The sequence below is a fragment of the Camelina sativa genome, chromosome 4 (assembly GCF_030686135.1).
Source record: "Camelina sativa cultivar CO46 ecotype springtype chromosome 4, ASM3068613v1".
Lineage (NCBI taxonomy): Eukaryota > Viridiplantae > Streptophyta > Magnoliopsida > Brassicales > Brassicaceae > Camelina > Camelina sativa.
Window position 1 is genome coordinate 4,203,342 of NC_141883.1, and position 8,624 is coordinate 4,211,965.

An 8,624-nucleotide genomic window follows, 5' to 3' on the forward strand; every position below is an offset into this window, starting at 1 on the left:
GGAATTCTTGATCCTCTCATACTCTGCAACCGAGAGGATGCTTTTCACTTTTGTGATGCCATCGTTGTTTGGAAACTGGTTTATCGTCACGTCTGATCTTGGTTCCTCTCCAATGTTGAAGAAGTTTGATTTCTATAGGGAAAGAATCACCCATATCCTGCAACATATAAGAGAAAGAGAAGAAATGCATATTCGTGTCAGAAAATTTATCCTAAATTATGTAGATTCTTTCATGAATGTTAAAAACCTAGCATCGCCATTGTACTCAACAAAACGTGAGAACTATCATCCCCTTTGAACTCGCTCTTGGCCATGACTATCATCCCCAAAATTATCATCCCCATTGTACTCAACAAAACTATCATCCACATTGTAACCCACCATTTAGAATATGTTTTTACTAGAAAATCATAAGAATCTACTAAATTTTTCACCCAAATTGTTTAGGTTTTTGTTTCACACAGAATTGTTTCAAATGTCACAAACAATCATTTCAAATTACACTCAAATCATAGAATTTACTAAAATTTTCACCCAAAATTGTTTAGGTTTTTGTTTCACACACAATCGTTTCAAATATCACTCACAATCATTTCAAATTACACCAAAATCATAAGAATCTACTAAAATATCACACACACACACATAATTGTTTCAAATTTCACAAAATCAAACCGTAAATCACACAATCGAGAACAATACGTTAAAATGGATCTGAAGCTTACTTATAAATGGCAATAAACCGATGATAAAGTGTCGCGTGGTGAAGATTGATTAAATAAGAAGATCCGCGGAGACGAGATTCAACAAAATCACTGACGGCGAGGAAAAACAAGGCTAGATCTCGATCTGTATATAAAGGATTTTTTGGTGGTTAAGGTGATCTCGATCAAGGTATTCTCGAAACGGTGACTCGAAGGAAGGTATTACCGAAACGACGACTCGAAGGAAGGTATTACCGAAACGGCGAGATATGCTGGCGAGATATGCCGGCGACGAGAGTCCGATGATCAGTCTTTTCGTCTCAAGAGAGAGGAGACGCAAACGAGGGTTTGAGAAATGTGAGGGTATTTTCATCATATGTTTTAATTAGAAATGTTAGAAATGGAAATTATTGGGCCTTGTGGTATTTTTGACCCAAAAACAAAAAATGATGGTATCCATGACAATTGCCCAAACTTTAATGGGTAGAGTTGTTTTTGGGAAAATCGGAATGTATAGATGTTGTTAAGATTTTATGGCAATAAATATAACAAATGTTGGTCAATTTAAGAAAATTTAGTATTTGAGTTTCTCTGCAATGTTATTTATAGAATTAAAAATTAAAATTTAAAGAGCATAAACTAAAATGTACTTCAAAAATGTTAATATAGATTCAAACTGTTATTCACAGCTATATCTGCTGCATTAAGTTGTTTTTTTGCTTAATATATGATTATTGCACAGCATAAATGAGTAGTTTACGTCATCTGGATCCATTTGTATCTATTCTACAATTTTCTAGTGGAACCTGCCAATAAATACGAGAATCTCTGTATCTCATTTGATTTTATTATTCTGCGGCATACAAATATCTCCATGATGCAATTGGTAGAAACATAAATTTTGATTAGATAGGTGGGAACTGGAAGAGAGGTTGTTTGATTGCTTAATCGTGTTAGGCTGTGATATGAATGGGATAATATCATTCTCTTAGCTATGTTAAAACTAGGAGTGTGATTGACCCTTCAATTCAGATCACGATGATCCTTTGAAGACTACTGACCAGACAAGACGCCTTGGTTTAATTGTATGACTCCTACCTTCTTTTTTCAGTACTAATAAGTGTAATTCCTATATAATTCTTCTGGTTACATTCTGGCATCTTGTTGCTTGTAATAGTGTTTCATAGTTTAGATTCTGAATCACCGTGGTATGTTTTGTCTGGTTTATTAGGTTTGCCGTGGAACAGCGGTCATGCTTGTCTCACCAACCGATGGCACTGAAGAAATCGCTAACCCATTTGTTCAACCAGAAGCCGTCTAAATACTTTCTCCCCAGACATTATGTCTCCCTATTAGTTTAACTTGGCCATTTAGAGAGAGTATTTTGTATCTGACTATCTGGTGTGATGTTGGAAACATATATGTATCTTTGTTACCAAACTTGAATTTAGTAGCTTTGTCAAATCTCATTTCAGTCTTCTGACATCATCCCACTGTATAAATTCGGTTATCTATACCCAAAATTCCAAAACAAGATTCGAACTAAACCAGAAAATCAAATGTCCAAGTTTGTTTTGAGGCTCCCGGAGTTGTTTGCATAGTTTATGGTGGAGTCAGTAACGGCAAAACTCATACTTTTTGGACCAGTCCTCACTTTACGTTGTTCTTACAGCTCCACCACCGATCAAGCTCTTCTTCTTAACGAATTTACCAGACTCTGTTACCAGAGAGACCTTCCCAGAGCTCTAAAAGTAATGGATTCGTTACAAAGTCATGGTCTTTGGGCAGACTCTGCAACTTATTCTGAGCTTATCAAGTGTTGCTTATCTCATAGAGCTGTTCATGAAGGGAATCTCATTTGTCGTCATTTATATTACAATGGTCATCAACCAATGATGTTTCTGGTTAATGTTCTGATCAATATGTATGTAAAGTTCAATCTTTTGAATGATGCTCACCAACTGTTCGACCAAATGCCTGAAAGGAATGTTATTTCTTGGACTACAATGATTTCTGCTTATTCTAAGTGCAAGCTTCATCAAAAGGCTTTAGAGCTTTTGGTTTTGATGTTGAGATATAGTGTGAGGCCTAATGTGTATACTTATTCCTCTTTGTTGAGAGCTTGCAACGGGATGTTTGATGTAAGAATGCTTCATTGTGGGATTATCAAGGAGGGTTTGGAGTCTGATGTTTACGTTAGGAGTGCTTTGATTGATGTGTTTGCTAAACTAGGTGAGCCTGAGGATGCTCTTTCGGTTTTCGATGAAATGGTTACTGGTGATGCCATTGTTTGGAATTCGATTATTGGTGGGTTTGCTCAGAATAGTAAAAGTGATGTATGTAAATGCGGATGAGGCAATAATAAAGTGCAGAAAGTAAAGAACACAAGAGCTTTGTTCACGAGGTTCGGTTTTTTCTACTCCCTGGGACCATGTCCAGATTTCGATTCCACTAGAACAAGAAAGCAAATACAACCTATTCGCAAACGCATAAATCAAGCACAACCCTCTTAATTCACCGCTCCGTTCTATAACATGAAATCTTAAGGATAATTCTCTACCCTTAACTAGACTAACACCAAGCCTAGATTTAAACCAAGATAACCTAACCTTGGGCTAAACTCTTCCTGAGTCTAGACTTCAGATCTCCAACACTTTGGAGCAACCTTCACAAAAACGCCACACCGACGAACAAATAAGCTTGAACAACACAAGCACCAAACCGCGAAACTAAGCCGCACACAAACACAGAAAGCTCTCTAGGATTTATCTTTATGCCTCAGCTCTCTTGATTTTCTAGGACGTGCCCAACACCTCCTTATATACCTATCAAGACTTCCTAATCAGCATAGGAGAAGATTTCCAAATTTCATAAGAAATAGACTTTTTCCTTTTTGATATTTACCTTTTCCTTGTAAAACTCCAATTTAATCAACCAACGAAATAGTAGTTTTCCTCTTCAATCCATCCTCAAACCGTCCTTCAATATTGCATTCTCAAATCTTCTTGAAACTTCTAACACACACAAAACAACAACAATCCATTATCACGTCTTGAATCACACAGACACTACTTCAGCCATCCAATACATCTTCATTCTCCCGCTTTTTGACTATGCTTGTGAACTCATCAGTCCAAACTCCTAAACAACATTATACCAAACACATCTTCATTCTCCCCCTGAATGAGTCACAAAATGGTCAAACTAGCTGAAAAATTCTCCCCGCATTGAAATACGCGGTTGGTAGCCTAGTACACCACCTCCATAGAACTCATCTTTTCTAACCCAAATCTTGTTGCGTCTTAGACCTCCATGATTGACTCATTGAATGAATCTGAAACAATTCCTCTTAATATGTCCTTGAACTCCACAATGATAACATGTAGGACCATGAAACCTTACATCATAAGCATTCTCCATTCGGCTTCTCTCTCTCAACATTCTGAAACATCTTGGCCTAATATGCCCAACAACACCACAATGATGGCAAACAGGTCGAAACACTTGTCTTGGTGCATTCCGAAATTCAGAGATTTTGTACCACATCCTTTCACAAATACAGTCTCTGAAGCAGCCTCTGTAGCAGTCTCCGAAGTAGTCTTTGAAGCAGACTTGACTTTTCCACTTGAAACAAACACCCGTTCCGATTTTGAAACTTTTCCTTCATATCCAAGGCCGCACTTATCTGTCTTGCCAATATTCAGAATATGATCCAACTTTTCTGTACCATTATTAAGCATTCTCAAATTCTTTTGAGTTTCTTCAAGTTTCACTTTAGCTTGTAATGCTTCTTCTCCTTTCTCTGTTGCATGTTTCTCTACTTCAACGATTTTAGCCTCTAACTCGAGCTTCTCCTTAATCAAAACTGAATTATCATCAACTACCTTAAGCCAATGTGCATATAACTTCTCATAACTCTTACCAAGTTCTTCATAACTCATATCCTCTGCATCACTATCACTATCAGATGCAGTTGCAGGTTTTGCTGCAGATTCAGAAGCAGTTGCAGACACTGTTGCAGACGCTGATTCAGAACTATCTTTAAAAGTTGTAAACGCCACAAAATTCTTCAGATCTTCTTCTTCATCTGAATCAGTTTCAGAATCACTAGTAACAACATTCATAGTCTTCTTCTTATGCTTTTATAGATTGGCACAATCAGACCGTACATGACCATATCCTTTGCATTTAAAACATTGGACATTCTTTGATGAAGTCTTCATCTCTTCACCCATTCTACTTTTCTTCTCTTTGCCCTTACGCTTCAGAAATTTAGCAAATTGCCTTGATAACATAGCCATTGAATCTTCACAAGATGATACCTTAAGAGCTACTCCAATGTCAACTTCCTTCTTTATTTCTTCCTTAACTTGATCATCTTTCTTCTTTACTCCTTCAGCTTCATATGCTTTGCTTAATTCAAAAGCCTTAAGAATCCAACCAAACTCATCAAAAGCCATCTCATCTAAATATGAGCTTCTTCAACTACAGAAATTTTTGACTCAAATTTTGCAGGCAATGACCACTTCAGCTTCTTCACAAGCTTTTTGTCTTTGTACTGCTTTCCAAGAGCAAAAGCCTCATTAGAAATATCACATAACTTAGCACTGAACTCAGCCACAGTTTTTTTTTCTTCCATCCTTAGATTCTCAAATTGTGAAGCCAACATATCCAATTTTGTTCTCTTAACACTTGAAGTACCTTCAAACATATTCTCCAATGACTTCCACGCTTTCTGAGCTGATACACATTGAGAAATCAACTTGAAGTGGCTTGAATCAATAGCATTGTAAATCGCAGTCTTGGCTGTAGAATTACAACTTGATAGCTTTTTCTCTGCAGTAGTCCACTTATCTCTTGGCTTAAGACACTCAACTCCTTTATCATCCACAAATTTAGGGGGCTCCCAACCAAGCTCAATCGAATTCCAACAATCTTCATCAAGGTTACTAATAAACGCTTGCATACAAACCTTCCAATATCCGTAATTCGTTGAATCAAGCAACGGTGGTCTTGACATAGACGTGCCTTCTCTGTATGAAGTCATCACTACTGATTCAAAGCTCTGCCTTACTTCCTGAACTACCCTCACCCTTGATCTACCCGAAACTAGACTGAATCTCTATCGAGAACCCGCTCTGATACCACTTGTAAATGCGGATGAGGCAATAATAAAGTGCAGAAAGTAAAGAACACAAGAGCTTTGTTAACGAGGTTCGGTTTTTCCTACTCCCCGGGACCACGTCCAGATTTTGATTCCACTAGAACAAGAAAGCAAATACAACCTATTCACAAACGCGTAAATCAAGCACAACCCTCTTAATTCACCGCTCTATTCTATAACATGAAATCTTAAGGATAATTCTCTACCCTTAACTAGACTAACACCAAGCCTAGATTTAAACCAAGATATCCTAACCTTGGGCTAAACTCCCCCTAAGCCTAGACTTCAGATCTCCAACACTCTGGAACAACCTTCACACAAACGCCACACCGACGAACAAATAAGCTTGAACAACACAAGCACCAAACCGCGAAACTAAGCCGCACACAAACACAGAAAGCTCTCTAGGGTTTATCTTTATGCCTCAGCTCTCTTGATTTTCTAGGACATGCCCAACACCTCCTAATATACCCATCAAGACTTCCTAATCAGCATAGGTGACGATTTCTAAATTTCATAAGAAATAGACTTTTTCCTTTTTGATATTTACCTTTTTCTTGTAAAACTCCAATTTAATCAACCAACGAAATAGTAGTTTTTCTCTTCAATCCATCCTCAAACTGTCCTTCAATATTGCATTCTCAAACCTTGTAGAAACTTCTCACACACACAAAACAACAGCAATCCTATATCACGTCTTGAATCACAAAGACACTACTTCAGCCATCCAATACATCTTCAATGTAGCTTTGGAACTTTTTAAGAGGATGAAGAGAGCTGGTTTTATTGCCGAGCAGGCTACATTGACTAGTGTATTGAGGGCTTGTACTGGTTTGGCTCTTTTAGAGCTTGGGATGCAAGCTCATGTTCATATTGTGAAGTATGACCAAGACTTGATACTCAACAACGCACTCGTTGACATGTATTGCAAATGTGGGAGTTTGGATGATGCTCGACGTGTGTTCAGCCAAATGAAGGAAAGAGATGTGATTACTTGGAGCACTATGATTTCAGGGTTGGCGCAGAATGGTTATAGTCAGGAGGCTCTGAAGTTGTTTGAATCCGTGAAATCTTCTGAGACAAAGCCAAACTATGTTACGATTGTCAGAGTTCTCTTTGCTTGCAGCCACGCGGGACTTCTGGAAGATGGTTGGTATTACTTTAGATCAATGAAGAAACTTTATGGGATTGATCCAGTGAGGGAACATTACGGTTGCATGATTGATCTGTTAGGAAAAGCTGGAAAGCTCGACGATGCAGTGAAGCTGTTAAATGAAATGGAGTGTGAGCCAGATGCTGTTACCTGGAGAACTCTACTTGGTTCTTGTAGGGTTCAAGGAAACATGGTCCTAGCTGAATATGCATCTAAAAAGGTCATAGAACTCGATCCTGAGGATGCAGGAACTTACATAGTGTTGTCTAACATATATGCAAACTCTCAGAAATGGGACAGTGTTGAAGAAATCTGGACACGCATGAGAGACAGTGGAATCAAGAAAGAACCTGGATGTAGCTGGATCGAAGTAAACAAAAAGATTCATGCTTTCATCATTGGTGATGATTCTCACCCACAGATAATTCAAGTCAAGAAGAAGCTGAACCAATTGATCCATAGACTCATTGGTATTGGTTATGTTTCTAAAACAAACTTTGTGCTACAAGATCTTGAAGGAGAACAGATGGAAGATTCTCTTAGACATCACAGTGAGAAACTAGCTTTAGTCTTTGGCTTGATGACATTACCTAGTGAGAAAGTCATTAGGATCAGAAAGAATCTGAGGATATGTGGGGATTGTCATGTGTTCTGCATGCTCGTTTCAAAGCTTGAAAACCGCAGCATCGTTATAAGAGACTCGATCCGTTGCCATCATTTCCAGGATGGCAAGTCTTCTTGTGGTGACTACGGGTAACAATCATATGGTTTTCTCTGTTAGTTTTCTTAATCAAAATTTAGATTAGTGAATTATGTTTGCTTGTGAAGCTTATTGATATGCCAAAATTTTTGATAGGATTATGTAACATTTTACATTTGCAATATTGAAGATTGGAGACTCAAAGACTAATTTGTGAGAAAAAAAATACTTATTTTTAATTATTGTGCTATAGTTGAGTTAATGGGAAGACACTACTGCACATGGATATGGATCATGAAATATAATTTATGCTTAATCTCTCTTTATCCCCTATATAATAAAATTATAAAATAAAAGTACACAACTTTTTCTGTAGACTATATATTTTTTATAAATTGGTTACAAAATAGGTTATAAATAGGTTGGTTACAAAAAAAAAGATTAATTGGTCAATCTGTTGGCTATATGAATACGCTTAAAAATATCTCAAAGAATCTATACTAAATAAAATAGAAGTTATAAGCTCCTAAGACTGTCCACCTAGGATTTAAAACATCCAATTGGGATTCGACATGTCACTAATTAACATTTCTTTAAATTTTCAGAATTTTCTATATTAAGATTTTTTAAACAACAAATCGCGATAAGACAACCCAATATTTAATATTTTTGAAATTATGTTAAATTTCTATATTAAAATAATTATAAATAAGTGTATTCGCAACGTCCCACATCGGCTAGAAAAATTTGCACAATGGCTGAGAACCATTATAAATAAGACTAATATGTTTCCAACTACGAATGAGAAGGAAGCTTGATTTATCAGGTGTCCAAATTTAAAACTTTTAAAAGTTTAAAATATTATAATTATTGAAACTTTTAAAAATTTCAAATATTATAAAA

At 36.8% G+C, this 8,624-nt stretch overlaps 2 pseudogenes across 1 annotated transcript; one reads left to right on the forward strand and one right to left on the reverse strand.

Annotated features, from left to right (window-relative positions):
* The first annotated feature begins 1,499 nt into the window (after positions 1-1,499).
* On the forward strand, positions 1,500-7,778 carry LOC104783521 (pentatricopeptide repeat-containing protein At2g03880, mitochondrial pseudogene; annotated as a pseudogene). The gene is made up of 3 exons (XR_015596252.1): positions 1,500-1,789; positions 1,936-3,044; positions 6,616-7,778. The product of XR_015596252.1 is annotated as a pentatricopeptide repeat-containing protein At2g03880, mitochondrial pseudogene (transcript).
* Positions 3,909-5,751, reverse strand: LOC147945340 (uncharacterized; annotated as a pseudogene).
* Positions 7,779-8,624: the final 846 nt, after the last annotated feature.